Below are 18,938 nucleotides of genomic sequence, written 5' to 3'. Positions count from 1 at the left end.
TGCCCCCCCCAACTTTTTTTTTTAAGTTTCATATGACCTCTATTGAGGATCATTCTATTTGAATAGAATTTGAATAGAATTTAAATTTAGTTCTAACATATCTTACCATGTTTTCTCTAAGTTTCTATCCATGTTTTAGTTCATTTCCAGATTATTCTTTTTAAAGCCAAGCTTCATATTACTGCACCACCCAACTAATAATGATAACAATAATCTAACATTATTTTCTTACTTGCTAAGGAATGTCCTAAATGTTTTACATGGAGTTTTTCATTTAGATCACCTTTTTAAAAATACTGAGATCTTTATTGATATTCATATTTTGAAATCTTTACCTTTGTGTTGGGTTTTTATTTTCCTGGGATAGGTTTTGAAGGTGTAAAGCTTTAATATTTGAAATGAGAAGTTTAAGACTATTCAACACAGTGGACCGTGGTAAAGAGAAAGTTACAAGAATCCTGCTGAATAAAAATACTCATATAGCTGAAAAGCTTTGCTGGGAACCATAACTGCCATTCCATAATAAGTCCAGGTCACAGAGACTTGCACATACAAATATAATAATTGCAAAATTTCACTGTTAAGGAGATTTTGTCAGCGTTAGACTGATAGAGTTAATCAATGAAGATGTTCTAGGACAGAGGAACTTTAAGACAAAATTTCATAAGGAGGAAGCTTGTGTTCTCATGGTGAAGAGAGACCATTCTTGCAGACCTGGGTTAGGCAAAGTTTCAGCTGATGAATGCAGTGGTGGTTATGGAACAGAGAGTTGAGTTATTTCTACTGGATGTGTGGGTTGTGATTTTCTTTTGAATATTGATAGCTGTCTATAATCAAATTCCTCAAGCAGTTCTTCTGTATTTCATCCATGTATATATTCTCTGTTGTCTATTTCTCCTTTATCTTTTTATATCACAGTTTTGGAGACTATATTTTGGCAATAACATAAGTGGAGAATAACAGCATGAAACTTGCTTGTGTTGTTGTTATGTTCAGTCTTAGTATAGCTCTCACTTTTTATTGCTGCCTTTAGCTTTTTATCATAGTATGCTTCTCTATTTCTTTTCCTCTATCCTCCTTCCTCTTCCTATGCTTTTCCCCTTCATTTCCTTTTCTCTTTTTTTTTATTTTTCAGATTTCTTTTTTTAAAGTTTACTTATTTATTTTGAGAGAGACAGAGGTAGCATGAGTTGGGGAGGGGTGGAGAGGGAGAAAGAGAGGATCCTAAGAAGGCTCCGTGCTATCACCGCAGAGTCTGACGTGGAGCTCAAACTTAATGAAACTGCGAGATCACGACCCAAGCTGAAACCAAGAGTTGGACGCTCAACCATCTGAGCCACCCAGGTGCCCCTGTTTTTCAGATTTCTTAATGTGGTAATTGACTAGGAATTTATTCAATGACTTTTAAGGAGGTCAACATGCTTCTGTCTGTACTGTTTTGTTAATCTTCTAGACAAATCTAACAGTAAGGTGGAAGGCAACCAAAAAGCTATATTCCCACAATCCTTAAGCTCCAAAGTGTTTTGGAATTCAGATTTTGGGAATTTTAGAAAAGTAATATAATTTGATAAAAGTAAGTTCTGTATTATGTTACATTCCCATTGGTGTCTGAGCAGCACACCATGTGCAGTGGTATTAGTATTCCTTTAGTGAAACAATATTCATACAAAGTGCAATGAATAAACAATATAAGAATATCACTCAGGTAAGAATTTGCCACCGAATGAGTTTGGGTGCCAAATTTATGAAAAAAATGTATTTTAAAATCTTTTGGAACTTTTTCAATTTCAGAATTGTGGATAAGAGATTGGGCACTTGTTGTTGGGCTTTTGCCCAGATCTACAGTGGTGGCCACCAGCCCTGTCCATATCCCCATGCCACTTACTGTTGCTGTGTGCTCACTGTCTATTGAATGCACCTGTAACTCTGCCTGAGGGCATTCTGTGGCAGCAGGAGCATGTTCAGCTCCAATGTGAGGTAGCCCTGCATCTCCAGCAGTTAGCACCCTAAAGCAGTCCTCAATAAGTAACAGGTAGGCATTGGTGAATACACGTCCCAACTTCTGAACCCTCTTAGGTGGGACAAGTGTGCAGTGTGTTCCATACAGCCCCCCAGATGTTTCCATTTCGAATGAGCCCCAGTGCCCACATTTGTATTGCTTTCTTTCCCATCCTGCCTCATTTCCTTACTCTCTTACTGGTGCTCCTCAAATCATTCATCAAATAGATTACTTGCACTCAAATTTTCCTCTCAAGGTCTACTCTGGGAATAATCCACTCTAAGACATGGACTCCAAATAGAGCCTGGAGCTTGGATTGAAGAAGAATATTCTTACAGACTTTGATGTAGTTGTTAACCACTGTTTCTCATGTTTTTAAATTTCATAACTTAGAGGATCTTATCGGAGTAGAGGAACAGGTTACCAATTTATAACTGCCATGGCTGAAGTTTATACACAGCCCTGGCCTTCCTGATACTGTAGTTTTCTGCTTCTACAGGCCATGCTGTGAGCCAACTGCCAGTTTGAAATTGGCTAAGATTAAAAAATTAGCTCATAATGATTTTAAGTGTTACATATTCTTCTGGCTTGAAGAAACATATTCTCCTGACTTGAAGACATTTAAAACACAAAGAAGTTGATACCCAGTGGCTAATTATCTGGCTGATCCCCAGGGAGGTCGTAGGGTGATTTGGTCTAGAGAAGCCTTTCTTATAACCTCAGATTTCATCACATTGGGTATCAGGCCGAGTCTGACCATTCGTTATTTATTGTTGTAAATGATTTTGTGTTCACTTTCTTGCAAGTGAATTGCTTGAGTAAAAAGTTGAGGTTCTTGACACAACTTTAAATCCATTTTTTTTTAAAAAGTGAAATGCATTTATAGAGGAACCGAAATCATTAATTACGTTGTAGCTCCTTATCTTTTTTATGATACACGTATTGCTGTGAGTAGAGTGCTCTAAAACATCTGCTCAATAGTCCGTTATAGCCGCACAAGAATGCTTTTACATGAATGCAGTAAAGTAGCAGATGCTTTTTAACGACAACTTCCCAATTCATTTAGGAAACAAGTCAGTTCTGGATTTGGTTTTTCTTCCAAGTGTGGCAACTGTGCAGGCAAATGATTCCAAAGAGGTTAGAATTGACAAATCAAGTCACCCTGTATAATTTTTTAGGGTTCTGCAAGTTAGTCTGAAAGCCTTATCAAATAGCACTTTAATAAAATTAGCATTTTTCTTACTATGCAAATAATGCTTTACCATTGTAAGTAACCAGGAAAATACATTAATTCAGTATTACCAGCTTAAGCTTCTTTTATTTTCTTCTTTGGAAACTTCTGTTGAATGTTGATTTATTATTACCATTGCAAATGGAAAAAGTGGTTGAATGCCCAGGCTTGATAACAGGGAGAAATGGGGATCCAGCAATTAGAAGTCAAATGTATATAGTTCCTTCCCAGAGCAGTTTCTGTTGCCTGAGAGACAGATCACTCACTAGTGATGCCCACATGCCCCTTTGCACGGTCCTTGGCAGGGCTGGTGTTCTCAGTGAGTAGGCAGTCATTCGCAGGCTGTGTTCTGAAAGGTGCCAGGGAAGCCATCATTGCCCCCCACCCCGTGTCATGTTCTCTGTTACCGAAACTGCATGGTGAATGGTGATTCATTAAGATTCCCCTGTTCAGGCAAACTTCTCTTCAAAGGCAAAGCCTCTTGGTTGGATTAACAAGTCTTGCTTGAAACATTTACTGGTAAATTTAGTAGGTTCTTTTGCTCTGAAAATCCAATCAGAAGGGCTGAATTTGGGAGCTTTGTGCTGAAAGAGGAAAACAAAGCCATAGATGTAGAGGATGCCAAGGATAAAATTTGTCTTCTTTATATTTTCTTTAACTTTGGGTTAGGTCACCAGCATAGAGTTTTTTAAGTGGAGGCATGCACCCCAGAGAGTGTGCAAAAACAGTTCATTGAGATGTAGGAAATAACGTTTGAACTGCTATTTATATTTACTTTTACTTACTTATATTTTTAATGAAGCTTTATAATACTTGAGCATGGCCTCATGCTGAGTCTTCATACAATTTATGTGTCAGAAGACTCGATGTTGTATGTTTCTCAAGACACTAAAAGGCATAGTGGGAGCCAGACGATAGGAAAGAGCTGATAGTGGTTGCCTTCACTCCTTCAGGTGTCTGTTATACATTTCAGTTTTCTGTGCCCTGGATTTACCAGGATGATGCTGTCCAGTTTCAGTTAACACATCTCCTACTTGTTAGACTAGGGGCTCTACAGATTCCTGCAAAGAAACTGTAATGAACAAACAAACAAACATACAAAAAAAACCCGGCAGTATGTAAAAAAACATATGATCAGATCTTATATCAGATCCAAATTAGCTGTCCAAATTTGAAATTAAGATTACTTGAGATAGGGTTTATATTTACTGTTGTTAAAGATGACCCTCAACCCATCTGTATGCTGTGCTTGCCAATAGTATGAAGCTATTTGTGTTGATTAGCAACTCACGGAAAAACATCTACAACATGAAGACAAACCTTTTAAAGCTAGAGGAGATTGAAATGTCAGTGTCATGGATGAAGTACATCCAGTCATTAAGGATAAGCTGCACTTATCTGGTGTTTGCTTTGTCTGGTTTCCTTCAACCACAGTCCAGAAGCAGATGATCCTCTTGACAGATCCTCAGAAGGTCAATAGTAGCCTAATGTTATGTCACAGTTCCTATGTCATTCACCTCGCTTCATCTCCTGTCATCACAAGAAGGGTGATAACAGTACAACATGATGTTTTAAGAGAGAGAGACCACATTAACATAACTTTTATTACAGTAGACTGTTATAATTATTCTACTTATTATTAGTTATTATTGTTAATCTCTGTGCCTAATTTATAAAACAAACTTTACCATAGTTATGTATTTATAGGAGAAAACTCTGTAGTATGCATATGGTTTAAGTACTATCTAGGTTTCAGGCATCCACTGGGGGTCTTGGAACATATCCCCTGTGGATGAGGGGGGACTACGGAACTTCTTACACATGGATTTGTACATCTTCCTCAGCTATTGCAGTTATTAAAATCACCTATCAAAAAAAAAATGGAAAAAGAACTGAAGCCAGAACTTTAGAATGCCATATCACAATTAAGATTTAAAACAAAACAAAATAAAACAACTGCAACAAATTCAATCAAATTGGTTTTATCAAAATATTACTGGCAAAAAAGGTGTTTGCACCATTAATAAATAAAATAACTACGTTTTTCTAGAACAGTTTATTTATTGTATTGATTATACTTTTGGAACCCAGGGCTCTTTGTTTATATGCAGACTAGAATGGGATTCTTTATGAAGAGAAAGGTCCTTCAGAGTCAGTTTTGAGTTGAGGCAGTGCCCCCAGTGCTGGAGAGAGAGGCAGGATTGCTGGGCAGGTGAGATCTGGCCATTTGGTGTCCAGCTGTCTGATTGTCCAGGACTGTCAGGATTGGTTCCTGGCTTTTTGACAGCACTGGTTCTGGAGCCGGCAGCCCAATGAAAGGCAAGGAACAGTGTGCTCATTTGCCTGCTGTTTATGTGTGTGACCATTATGAGGTGCTAACTTTTGCAACTGGTACCTTAAAATCAACATTTCTGCAATTTCATTCAGCCTCAGCCACTGGCCCAGAAAGCTGAGTGCCAAATGGTCAAGCAGTCCAAAGAGGAGGTGAGAGCAGGGTGCCAGTGAAAGTTCTCTGATGCTCAGAGTGAAGTACAGAGTGGGAAGGCTGCTTCTGCCAGTGCCCAGATCACCCCCTAAGTAAAATAATTATTAGAAAAATAGTTCTCCTTCATATTTGTCTTCTGAGGTTTTCAATTTTAACGTGTTTTATAATATATGTAATATACAGAAACAAATGTTCATAATTGATCACAAGGTAAATATGCACATCTTAAAGATGAGTGCTTACATTTTTTGAGTGCTGGAGTCACATTCAAAAAAAGTGTAGAGCCCTCTGATTTATAGGATGGAAATGACAACAGAACATTTTTACTCATTTCATTCATTTGTTTCACTTAACAGATATTTATTGGAAGTCTCTTATTTGCCAGGTGTTGTTCAGGATGCCTGGGATACCTGAGTGAACAAGATAGGCATAAGCCCTGCCTTCGATGAAGCACTCACATTCCAAAGGATGTGTGTGTGCCATGGCAGGAGAAACCTTTCCCTGCCCTAGACCAGATAAGGCCCCAAGATGGTTTCTTACATTCTTACAATATTTGCAAGACTTTAATGAAATAATTATAATTCCTTTAGTTATAAACTCTTTTGAGAGCAAAGACCTTGTCTGTTTTGTTCACCAACATCTTTCCAGTGGCAGCACCATGCCTAACACATAGTAGTTCCTTAGTAATCACTAGTGAGTGAATGTGTATGTGCTCTGTTTGCACACATTGTGCACGTGTGCACATATTTGTGAGTATATGTAAAGCTGAGAAAAAAAATGTGCAGGACATTGTCAAAACTATTGCTGAGGGCAGGAGAAAGTGCAGAATGAAGTGTGAAAGGAGATTTTTTTTTTTGAGAAAGAGAGAGAGCATTTGTGTGTGTGTGAGCAGGGCAGAGATAGAGGGGGAGAGAGAGAATCCCAAGCAGGCTCCACATTATCAGTGCAGAGCCTGATTCGGGGCTCACTCCCATGACCCTGAGTACATGACTTGTGTCCACATCAAGAGCTGGATGCTCAACCGACTGAGCAAAGGAGATTTTTTAGTAGGCTCTAAGAAGAATTTGTCAGGAAGAAGATTGGATGGTTAGAGGTGACGCATTCTAGGTGATAAGGCAATCTGGTGAATGTGGGGACAAAAATCTACTCTCTAGGGGTGCCTGGATGGCTCAGTCAGTTGAGCATCCAACTTTGGCTCGGGTCATGATCTCGCAGTTTGTGGGTTTGAGCCCCACATCGGGCTGTGCTAATAGCTCAGAGCCTGGAGCCTGCTTCAGATTCTGTGTCTCTATCTCTCTCTCTGTCCCTCCCCTGATCTCACTCTGTCTCTCTCTCAAAGATAAATAATAAACATTTAAAAAAGGTTAAAAAATCTATCTAGGTGGATGGTATGGTCATTGAACTAAAAGTAAACCTTGGGAAATAGTGATTAGGAATTTTAAAAAGTCTGTGCTACATAAATTGGTTTATACTTTAAAGAGCTGAAACAAAAAAAGGTTAAAATCTTACACACTGAATTTATAGATGTGGTAAAATTATATGCACTCTGGGGACTATGAGCATTTTCTCTAGTAGCATTTATTATGACGATAATTTTATTATTATTTGTGTGACTGTTTAACATGTTTCTTCCCTTCAGGGCACAGTATCTGTTGTTCTTCTCTCTCTTCCTGGATCCTAGGACAGTATGGGAACAAGGGTTGGCAAACTATGGCCTGCTGCCTATTTTTGTACAGCTCACAAGCTAAGAATGGTTTCTACATTTTTATATGGTTGAAAAAGAAAAAAGAATAGTGTTTCATGACACATTAAAATTATATGAAATTTAAATTTTAGTGGCCATAAATAACGTTTTATTGGAACAAAGCCACGCTTAATTTACATATTGTCTAGGCTGCTTTCGTGCTACAATGCGAAATTGAGTGATTTTGACAGAGACATGTGGCGCACGAAGCTTAAAATATTTACCAACTGGCCCTTTAAGAAAATATTTCCTGACTTTTGATCTAGAACACAGAAGATACTCTCTAACATTTGGTGATGAATGAATGAATAAGTTAATCCCTACACCTACTATGTGTCAGATTTTTACATTCTGTCTTGTTTAATGTACTTCAAACAAGGGACAAGTGGGAGGAAAGTGCCTTCATTTATCAAGTAAGGAACCTGGGGCTCAGAGGGATTAAGGGACCTGTCTATCCCTTGAGTGGCAGGGCCAGGAGCTGAATCCAGATCTAATTTTAAATTCCGTACCCTTTTCCACATTTGACCATACTATGTTTCCATAATATCTAGTGTTTTTATCTTTGATTTTGAATGTATTCTTACACCCCAGTAGAAAGATGAGAACTTTCATTGTGCTCTCATTGCTACTGAAATAATATTATTTACAAGGGACCCCACGACTTGTCCTGGCACAATCACAGGACTTGGCACATGGTGCAGATACCTGTAGAACTTTTTAAGGATTGTCCTGGTTAAACAAAAACAAAAACAAAAACAAAAAATAACAAGCAAACAAATAGAGCCGTATTCACATCCACATAACCCAGACACGGTCTTGAAGAAGTGGAATGAGCTGTTGGCTTACTGGGAGGTCCTGCAGACTAGATCTTTGCTTGTTCCTACATGTGCTGTTGCTTGTGCACATGGTGAGAGAGCCTGCACAGCCCTCTGAAATTACTACAATGCTTGGCTTTGGGACTCTTTATCAAGACCTTATCATTTTCACCCTTTGGCAGTGAAATTTACCCATTTCTGGATTTGAGTATAGAAGTTCATTCTTATGCTGAAGGAATTTGCAGTTTATTCATCAAGACATTTAAAAATCTCACTTCTTTAAATTAGAGTAGTGCTATCTCTGCTTTAGAAAATGGCTTCAGCCAAACTTCAGCCTATTGGATTCAATTATCATCATTCTTTTAAGGCTCAGAATTTATCCCCACAGGACATCTAATGTAACATCCTAAGATAGGAAAAGAAGGTAGAAAAGGGGGGAGGAAGTTCACCAAATGGAGATATACCTCCTTTAATAAGGTTCTGCTTACTACTTATAAAAGTATAATAAAATGAAGTTAAAGAAGGCCTTAAGATGGGACTCATAGGGGTAGGCAAACTAAGGTCTATGGGCCATACCTTGTTTTTGTAAATAAAGTTTTCACTGCAGTCCTTTTGTTTACATGCTGCTAATGGCTGCTTTTACGCTACAATGGCAGAGACCTATGGCCCACAAAACCTAAAATATTTGCTCTGTGACTCTTTAAGAAAGCTTTTGCAGACCTCTGGAATCAGGGATATAAAAAAAAAAGGAAAAGAACTAGGATTGTTTAATATGGGAAAGAGAATTCTGAAGACAATACATTGGTTCATAATTTTGAGAGTATATTATATAAAAGATGATTCTTATTTCTTAATTCTCTGCAAGGGTAAATCTAGTTGAAACTGATTTACCCTGTAGCACAGGGAAGAATTTTCTGACTCTGGATTTAAAACATAGAGTGGCTTTTAAGGCACATCTTACACATTGGTGGTTACATGCATGGTGCAAAACTTACTTCCTTTTGGCACCCCAAATTCCACTAGTAAAGATTCCTTGTGATTAAGGCTATCAGCCACAGATCTGCAACTGAATGTAATAATTAATAAAGGAGTACCATACTAAGCCATTAATGGCCATTGATATTTTTAGCAAGAATTAATTCAAAGAAAAAGGAAAAACTGAAGGATTTTTTTTTGGATAGGAGGAGATAAAGGAAAAGGCCAGAGACTCTGTACCTTGAGTGGGGGTGATGAACTGATGTCTTAGTTTAACAGAGGTGCATAGGATCCCACTGAAAGGAGACCAATGAGCTAGTGATATTCCCTAAGACATAGATGAGCAGCCAGTGAAGCCAAGCTGGTTTATTGCAGTTTTGAGTCTTGGTGATTCGGCTTTCTTGGCACTGTAATCCCATAGACTCTAAAAGTAAAGAATCCCAAAGTAGGCATTTCATGTATATGTGAGGCAACCACTGGGGTGGTTTGCTGACCACTTGCTTTAGCATCACCTGGAATGTTGTAAACAAGGTAGATTATTAAGTACCATCCCAGAAGTGCTGAGTTCAAAGGCACAGTGTGGGGATGGCGCCTGAGAACACAAATGTTTAATAACATTCCCTACGCCCCAGATCTGATGGTCCTTGAAGAGTGAAGCAGAAAAACTGATGCTGGTCATGTTTATTTACTTTTGAGAGAGAGAAAAAGAGAGAGAGAACGGGCGAGGGACAGAGAGAAAGGGAGACACAGAATCCGAAGCAGGCTCCAGGCTCTGAGCGGTCAGCACAGAGACCGATGCAGGGCTCCAACTCAAAAACCGTGAGATATGACCTGAGCTGAAGTCGGACGCTTAACCAACTGTCTGAGCCACCCAGGTGCCTCTTATGCTGGTCTTTCTTATGTAACATGCAAAGGGGAAACTCTGAACATGTTAGACTGATCCAAAGCTTAGAATACTGGTGAAAGTCTTTCCCTTTCTCCGTTTAGTCATGATTGCCATTAGGGATTTCTGATTTTAAAATCCCTTATCCTGCTAACTCTTCTTGCTTGTAGCTGCTCAGCAATCCTAAAACGTAGATGAGGAGAACCATCCTTTTCTTTAAAGAAGTCCTTGTAAGCCCTTCTGATTTTTTTTCTTCAGAAAACAATGTTATTCATATATTGTTCTGATGTAAGGGCTAATTGTCATAGGCATATGATAGGTGCTATTAAACATTATTACTCTTCCCTCCCCCCAGGGGAGCTCTGTTCTCTGGCATGGAGTCTAAGAGACAGCCTTGAACTCATCCGATTTGCTAGCTGTCCAGCTTCAGGCTCAAGCTGCCTTGCTATCTCCTGCACAGTCCTAAAGGAAGTAGGGCCTAAGAAGCACTATGGAGACAACTGTAAGCATGCAGAAAGCTGCCAGATGTGCTTTGGTGGGTTTCTGGGTCCCCTCCCTCCTGCCTTGCCCTTTAGCTTGCCAGGCTGCAGAGGAGGATTTCATCCCACACAGGAGACAGATTCTTTATCTCAGTAGGAACCCACATTGGCCATGCTGATGCTAATTCTCTCCCCTATGTGGAAGCTGGAAGAGCAAAGAGTCATGTATTTTTTTTTCCTTTAAAAAAAAATCAGGAGTAGTAGTGATAATATACCTAGAAACAGGGGGAGCATCACTGAGATGCTCTTCTTGGGATCATCTTGGTGACCACCCTTTGTTGTTCACCCTGGGTACTATAAGATAGATGTCTGCCTTGTGTTTAACCCTCTCTTGCACACCACTTACTACATTTACAATTGTTGAAAAAATGCCATCACTTGGAAGGGTTGTTGTGAGTCACTCAAAAGCCACAGAGATCATGAAAAAAGTCATTCTAGGAGTGAAGATAGTGAAAAGATCACCCCAATCTAAAACAAGTGAAATGGAAAAAAGGCCTGCTTTTACTTAGAGTTCCACCTAGATTATTTTTATAATTCACTTTAAATGTTTTAATAGTTGAAATTCTTTCTTTTTTAAGGAATTGACTTTTCAGTGGTTTGTTAAAAAGCTTTCATCAGCTTTTATCACTTCTGACGACATTAAAAGCTGTTGGCTCAAGAAAATCAAATGAGGGGTGCCTGGGTTGTTCAGTCAGTTATGAGTCCGACTATTGATTTTGGCTCAGGTCATGATCTTGTGGTTGTGAGATGGAGCCCTGCCTCACGGCTCCATGTGGAACCTGCTTAAGATGCTCTCTCTCCCTCTCCCTCTGCCCCTCTCCTCTGCTAGCTTGCATGTGTGCTTTCTCCGAAAGGAAGGAAGGTAGGAAGGAAGGAAGGAAAGAAGGAGGGAGCGAGGGAGGGAAGGAGGGAAGGAAGGAAGAAGGAAGGAAACTAAATGAAGTTTGTTACATAGCCATTGTAGATGGCTTATGTGTCCACTGATGGATACAGCTACAGACTGCCTCTGAACCAGCACTGCCCCCTTGTCACTCTTTGGCTTCTTGGCTATGATTCTGGCTTGTTAATGTTAGGTTTGAATAAAAAACTTGACTGGTAGAAGATAAACAAATAGACTCTCTTTTCCTCAAGGGGACATTATGAATAAAGCTCGTTACTTAGGTTTGCTCAGTAATAGTAATAGATATTTTTAGTGATAGAAGAAAGTTTTTCTTCGTTCAATTACTTTTTCCTGTAGGCTAAATAGAGATATGGATCTCATTTCTTAAGCGCAACACACTATTTGGGTTTGCTTTCAATAAAATATCTATGAAGTGTCTTCACCATGATCCCTCTTTAATGGGATTTAGTTGTAAAGCTTAATTCATATCAGATTTTCTAAATGAGAGATCACTGTAAACTTACTGTTAATTGAATTCAGTAAAATCAAGGTTTCTATAATTAACGTGAACCACTTAATCTTTTTGCTCCTTGAATGAATGTAATTTTCTAAACACAGGTATCTTCTAATATAATGACATAGCAACATTTTGAAGAAAATAAAAGTGCATGTGACTTCTTTTTCTAGTAACTCTTAAATCAAATTAAATATACCCAAATCGGGGCGCCTGGGTGGCTCAGTCGGTTGGGCGTCCGACTTCAGCTCAGGTCACGATCTCACGGTCCGGTCCGTGGGTTCGAGCCCCGCATCGGGCTCTGGGCTGATGGCTCAGAGCCTGGAGCCTGCTTCCGATTCTGTGTCTCCCTCTCTCTCTGCCCCTCCCCCGTTCATGCTCTGTCTTTGTCTCAAAAATAAATAAACGTTAAAAAATTTAAAAAAATAAAAATAAATATACCCAAATCCCTTTTTAAAAACATAATAAAAGAAAATAATAAAATTTTAACAAATTACTCAAATGTTAATATTAATCTGATGTTCCCCAGAACATCAGTCCAATTTAAGTATGCTAATAGTTAAGAAATGGCGTACTACAGTACAAAGAACAGTGGTTTCAGTGTTTCCACATAGGTTATAACTAACTGTGCCTCTAACTGGGGGTGACATTGGGTAAACTACCAACCTTTCTGGGATTTGTTGTTTCCATCTGCAAGATGAGTGTTAGGCTATATGAAATGATTCTTGTTTCTTTACTGTTAAAGTTCTGTGATTCATTATATTGCGACATGGTATCAAAAACCTTTGTTACTTTGTTTTTTATTTTGGAGAATTTAAAATATTAACAAAAGTAGACAGAATGATATACTAATAAATACCAATGAACTCAATAAGCAACCTCAGTGGTTACCACCTTATGGCCAGTGATACCCTTTTCATACCTTTGTCCACTGACCCCTTTCCTGTGTTATTGTAAAGCAAATCCCAGACATTAGCCTGTTTTTATTAACCTGATCCCTCTGCCATCTGTACTGTTAGCACCTGAGGTCTTAGAAATTTGGAGTTATTTTTAGCAAGACTCAAATTGCCTCACTATCTTTTCATTTCTTAATAGAAACATTTTAGTTAATTATAGATACACATGCAGAAATAATCAGAATGATCCCGTGTATATTATACCCACTTTCCTGTGGGTAATCTTGTGATATCTTGTGAATCTATTATATAATATCTCAACCAGGATATTGGCATTGATACAATCCATTAATCTTATTTGAAATTCCCAGTTTTAGTTGTTTTTTTTGTGTTTGTGTGTGTATATTTTTGGTCCTATACATTTTATCATATGTAGGTTCATGTATCCACTACCAGAGTCAAGAACGCTTCCATCACCATAAGGATTCCTCATGTTGCCCTTTTGTAACAATAGCTCACCTCCCTCTGCCCACCCCCCAACACTAATCTGTTCTCTGTTCATTTCTAAAATTTTACCATTTCAAAAATGTTCTATAAATGGAATTAAATAGTCTGTAACCTTTCTGGATTGGCTTTATCACTTGCATGATTCCAGGGAGAGTCACCCAGGTAGTTGTGTGTATCAATAGTTTGCTCTTTTGAAGAAGTAACCACCAATACCACAGAAATACAAACAATTGTAAAAGAATATTATGAAAAATTTTATGCCAACAAATTGGACAACCTAGAAGAAATAGATAAATTCTAACAAACACATAGCCTACCAAAGCAGAAGCAGGAAGAAATAGAAAATTTGAACAGACCAATTACCAGCAATGAAATTGAGTCAGTAATCAAAAAACTCCCAACAAACAAAAGTCCAGAGCCAGATGGCTTCACAAGTGAATCCTACCAAACATTTAAAGAAGATTTAATACCTATTATTCCAAACTGTTATAAAAAACAGAAGAGGAATTTTATGAGGCCAGCATTACCTTGATACCAAAGTTGGATAAAGACACCACAAAAAAAAAAAAAAAAAAAAAAAGAACTACAGGCCAATATCTCTGATGAACACAGATGGAAAAATCCTCAACAAAATACTAACAAAGCAGATCCAACAGTATATAGAAAAATCATTCACCATGATCAAGTGGGTGGGATTTATCCCCAGGATGCAAGAATGGTTCAGTATTTGCACATCAATCAACATGATACATCACATCAATAAGAGAAAGGATATGGGGCACCTGGGTGGCTCAGTCAGTTGGGTGTCCGACTTCGGCTCAGGTCACGATCTCGCGGTCCGTGAGTTTGAGCCCCGTGTCGGGCTCTGGGCTGATGGCTCAGAGCCTGGAGCCTGCTTCCGATTCTGTGTCTCCCTCTCTCTCTGCCCCTTCCCCGTTCATGCTCTGTCTCTCTCTGTCTCAAAAATTAATTTAAAAACGTTAAAAAAAATTTAAAAAAAATAAGAGAAAGGATAAAAACTATATGATTATTTCAATAGATGCAGAAAAAGCACTTGACAAAGTACAACATCCATTCGTGATAGAAACCCTTAAGAAAATACGTCTAGAGGGAACATACCTCAATATAATAAAGGCCTTATATGGAAAACCCATAGCTAACATCATGCTCAGTGGGGAACACCTGAGAGCTTTTCCCCTAAGGTCAGGAACAAGGCAAGGATGTCTACTCTCTCCACTTTTATTCAACATAGTATTGGAAATATTAGCCACAGCAATTACATAACAAAGAGAAATAAAAGGGATCCAAATTGGTAAGGAAGAAGTAAAACTTTCACTATTTCTATACGATGTGATATATATGTAGAAAACCCTAAAGATTCCACCAAAAAACTATTAGAACTGATAAATGAATTCAATAAAGTCATAGGATATAAGATCAATGTACAGAAATCTGTTGCATTTCTATACATTAATAGCAAAGTTGAAGAAAGAAATTAAGAAAATGATTCCATTTACAAATGCACCAAAAATAAAGTTTCTAGGAATAAATTTTACCAAAAAGGTGAAAGACCTGTACTCTGAAAATTATAAAACATTGTTGAAAGAAATTGAAGAGGACACAAAGAAATGGAAAAACATTCCAGCTCATGGGTTGGAAGAGTAAATATTGTTAAAATGTTTGCACTACCCATTGTGTACTACACACACATTGCATCTTCCTTTATCCATTCATCAGTCAATGGACACTTGGTCTGCTTCCATAATTTGACTATTGTAAATAAGGCTGCTATAAACATCCGGGTGCATGGATCCCTTTGAATTCATGTTTTTGTATTCTTTGGGTAAATACCCAGTAATGTGATTACTGGCTTGTAGGGTAGTTCTATTTTTAACTATTTGAGGAACCTCCATACTGTTTTCCAGAATGGCTACACCAGTCTGCATTCCCACCAATAGTACAAGAGGATGCTCCTTTCTCCACCTCCTCCCTAACACCTGCTGTTTCTTGTGTTGTTGATTTTAGCCATTCTGACAAGTATGAGGTGATATCTCATTGTAATTTTGATTTGTGTTTCCATGACGGTGAGTAATGTTGAGCATCTTTTCATGTGTCTGCCATCTGTATGTCTTCTTTGAAAAAAACATCTACTCATGTCTTTTGCCCATTTATTAATTAGATTGTTTTTGGGTGTTGAATTTTATAAGTATTTTATGTATTTTGGATACTAACCCTTTACGAGATACAACATTTGAAAATATCTTCTCCCATTCAGTAGGTTGCCTTTTGGTTTTGCTGATTGTTTCCATCACTTTGCAGAAGCTTTTTATTTTGATGCAGTTCCATTAGTTTATTTTTACTTTTGTTACCCTTACCTCAGGAGACATACCTAGAAAGAAGTTGCTATGGCTGATGTCAAAAAGGTTACTACCTCTATTTTCTTCTAGGATTTTTATGGTTTCATGTCTCACATTTAGGTCTTTAATCCATTTTGAGTTTATTTTTGTGTGTGATGTCAGAAAGTGGTCCAATTTCATTATTTTGCATGTGACTGTCCTGGTTTCCCAGCACCATTTGTTGAAGAGACTGTCTTTTTTTCATTAGATATTATTTCCTGTTTTGTTGAAGATTAACTGGTCATGTAGTTGTGTATTCATTTCTGGGTTTTTGTTCTATTGATCTGTGTTACTATTTTTGTCTGGTGCCATACTGTTTTGAACCTACAGCTTTGTAATATAACTTGAAGTCCAGAATTGTGATGCCTCCATCTTTACTTTTCTTTTTCAATGTTGCCTTGGCTTTCTGGGATCTTTTGTAATAGCATAAAATTTTTAGGATTGTTTGTTCTAGCTCTGTGAAGAATGCTGTTGGTAGTTTGATAGGGATTGCATAAGAATGAAATCTTGCCATTTGCAACAACATGGATAGAGCTAGAGAGTTCTATGCTAAGTGAAATAAGGCTGTTTGAGAAAGACAAATACCATATGGTTTCATTCATATATGGAATTTAAGAAACAAAACAAATGAGCAAAGTGGGGGGAAAAAAAGAGAAAGAGAGGCAAACCAAGAAATAGACTTTTAACTGTAGAGAACAAACTGATGGTTACCAGGAGGGAGGTAGGGGAAATAGGTGATGGGATTAAAGAATACACTTATTATGTAGAGCAGTGAGTAATGCATAGAATTGTTGAATCACTATTTTGTACACACGAAACTGATATAATACTGTATGTTAACTATACTGGAATTAAAATTTAAAAACTTAAAAAAAGTGAAAGCAAAAACAAAATAGTTTGCTCTTTTAATTGCTGAGTAGTGTGATGTATCACAGTTTGTTTAACCATGACCTATTGAAAGACCTTTGAAATATTTCAATTTTTGGGCGGTTGTGAGTAAAACTGCTATGAACATTCGTGTACAGGTTTTTTATTGCTCTGAGATAAATGCTCATGAGTAAGTTGGTGGGTCGTATGGTAGTTATATGTTTAGTTTTATAAGAAATTGCCATATGATTTTATGCTCTAAGCAGCAGTGTATGAAAGATCTAGTTTCTCTGCATCTCCACCATCATTAGACGGTATCACTATTTGTTATTTTAGGCATTCTGATAGATACACAGTGATATCTCATTGTAGTTTTAATTTGCATTTCCCTGATGGCTAATGATGTTAAACATCTTTATTTGCCATTTGTTTATTATTTTTTTGGTGATCTTTTGCATTTTTACTCCTCCATTTACTTCTTTTCAGACTTTGTTGTGGGGATAGTGTTGCTGGTGAATTATCTATGAAGTGTGTTGTAGAATACTTAGATGGGAAGAAACAGATCTGCTACTGAATTAGAAAGTACTGTTTACTGTGGTTCTCAACTCAGTGTTAGAGTCTCTGGGAATACAAAGATGAATAAGGCAAGAACTGTAGTCTACAACCATTTGGTACTTTTGGAAGGGAAAGCAGAAAAGATGTAGAAGTCTGAGATTTCCACATTGCATGACACTTGCATGGGCTTCATAACAGTGACTGTGAACGATGTAAGGATCCTAGCAGACACAGGTCAAGGATTGAAATTCATTTAATATGAGTTAAGGATGCAAAAATGTCTTTGCCCATAGCTAGCTGCCCAGAGCAGCTAGAGCAGCACTGGGAGACATAGCAGCACTCCCAATGAGGAGAGTGCTCAAGCTTTCAATCCCCACAGAGGTATCCTGCTGATGAGAACAGTGGTTACAGTGAGAATTCTCATGGCTCTTCAGAAAGTGTGTTCTGTCCCCTGTCTCTTATTCCTTGGGTCTCCTAACTGTTCCAGAGAAACTGGATTTATGCCCAATTGATTACTACTGGCATGTATCTGGTACCAGCCCCAACGCATACCTGAGTGTTGAATTTGAATTTAGGTGAAGGAAACTTCTTTCTAGGAATTTCATCCTCCCTAGCAGGACTGAGTCTCAGACAGTCTGTATCTGAAGTTTTATGTAGAAATTAGTAACCCAATTCAGTATTTGTTTAAGAATTGGACAATGATGGTCTAAGATGAGAAATAGTTCAATACAGAAGAATAGGGAATAAACACACACACACACACACACACACACACACACACACACACACACACTTTAATTTATAGTAAAGGTAGCATTAAAAAACAATGGGGGAAAGAATGCACTATTAGAAATCATCTGGAAAAAATCCTTACACCATACACGAAAATACAATTCAGATGGATTAATGATCTAAATGAAATTTAAAAACATGTATTTGTATGCAGAATAAAATTTAACATTTTTATAATTTTTGGGAGTGAGGTGGGGGTGAAGTAGGAGGCCTTTCTTTTTTAATTGTCAAGTTAGTTAACAGTGTAGCCTTGGTTTTAGGAGTAGAACCCAGTGATTCATCTCTTACATATGATACCTAGTGCTCATCCTAAAGAGTGCCCTCCTTAATGCCCATCACCTGTTTAACCCACCTCCCTCCCCACCCTTATCAACCCTCAATTTGTTCTCTGTATTTAAGAGGCTCTTATGGTTTGCCTAAGTAGGAGGCCTTTTAATGAAGACAGATAACTCAGAAGCTGCAAAGAGAAAATGTACAGATCCTACTACATAAAAGTAAAAAAAAAAATCTTCAGGATAAAATATATAAGAAACAAGGTTAAAAAGAAAGCTGAATGAAAATGTTGCATGTACATATTTATATACGTACATATACATATCACACGCATCCTTGCACACCTTTGTTTTTTCTATGATGCAGAGAGATCTATCTATATCCAGTAATGTTATTTCTAATATACAAAGAGTATATATAATTTTATAAGACAGATGCAAACCAGATATTAGAAAAATAGGCAAAAGGATAAGAGCAGGGCAATCAAAGAAGAATGCAAATTGCCAATAACCATATGAATAGATGTTCACTTTCACTAGTAATCAAGAAACTAGAATTTACAACCAAAAAATGATGTTTCAAAATTT

The 18,938-nt window shown here is 37.7% G+C and overlaps 1 protein-coding gene and 1 long non-coding RNA gene across 15 annotated transcripts in view; one reads left to right on the top strand and one right to left on the bottom strand.

Moving 5' to 3' along the window:
• ATG10 (autophagy related 10) overlaps positions 1-18,938 on the top strand; it is a 270,304-nt gene that overhangs the window by 143,855 nt on the left and 107,511 nt on the right. The gene's annotated exons all lie outside the window — the stretch shown is intronic.
• LOC132682394 (uncharacterized) lies at positions 2,817-4,658 on the bottom strand. Of its 2 annotated transcripts, none has more exons than XR_009611647.3 (3): positions 4,522-4,658; positions 4,016-4,291; positions 2,817-3,814 (listed from the first exon to the last, which is right to left on the bottom strand). It is a non-coding gene; the product is annotated as an uncharacterized LOC132682394 (long non-coding RNA). The 2 variants fall into 2 exon arrangements; XR_009611648.3 differs by having other exon boundaries at positions 4,551-4,658.

Source organism: Panthera onca, chromosome A1 (genome assembly GCF_046562875.1).
Source record: "Panthera onca isolate mPanOnc1 chromosome A1, mPanOnc1 haplotype 2, whole genome shotgun sequence".
NCBI classification, from domain to species: domain Eukaryota; kingdom Metazoa; phylum Chordata; class Mammalia; order Carnivora; family Felidae; genus Panthera; species Panthera onca.
The sequence above is the reverse complement of the archived record's forward strand: the minus strand, read 5'-3'. Positions and strand labels throughout refer to the sequence as shown.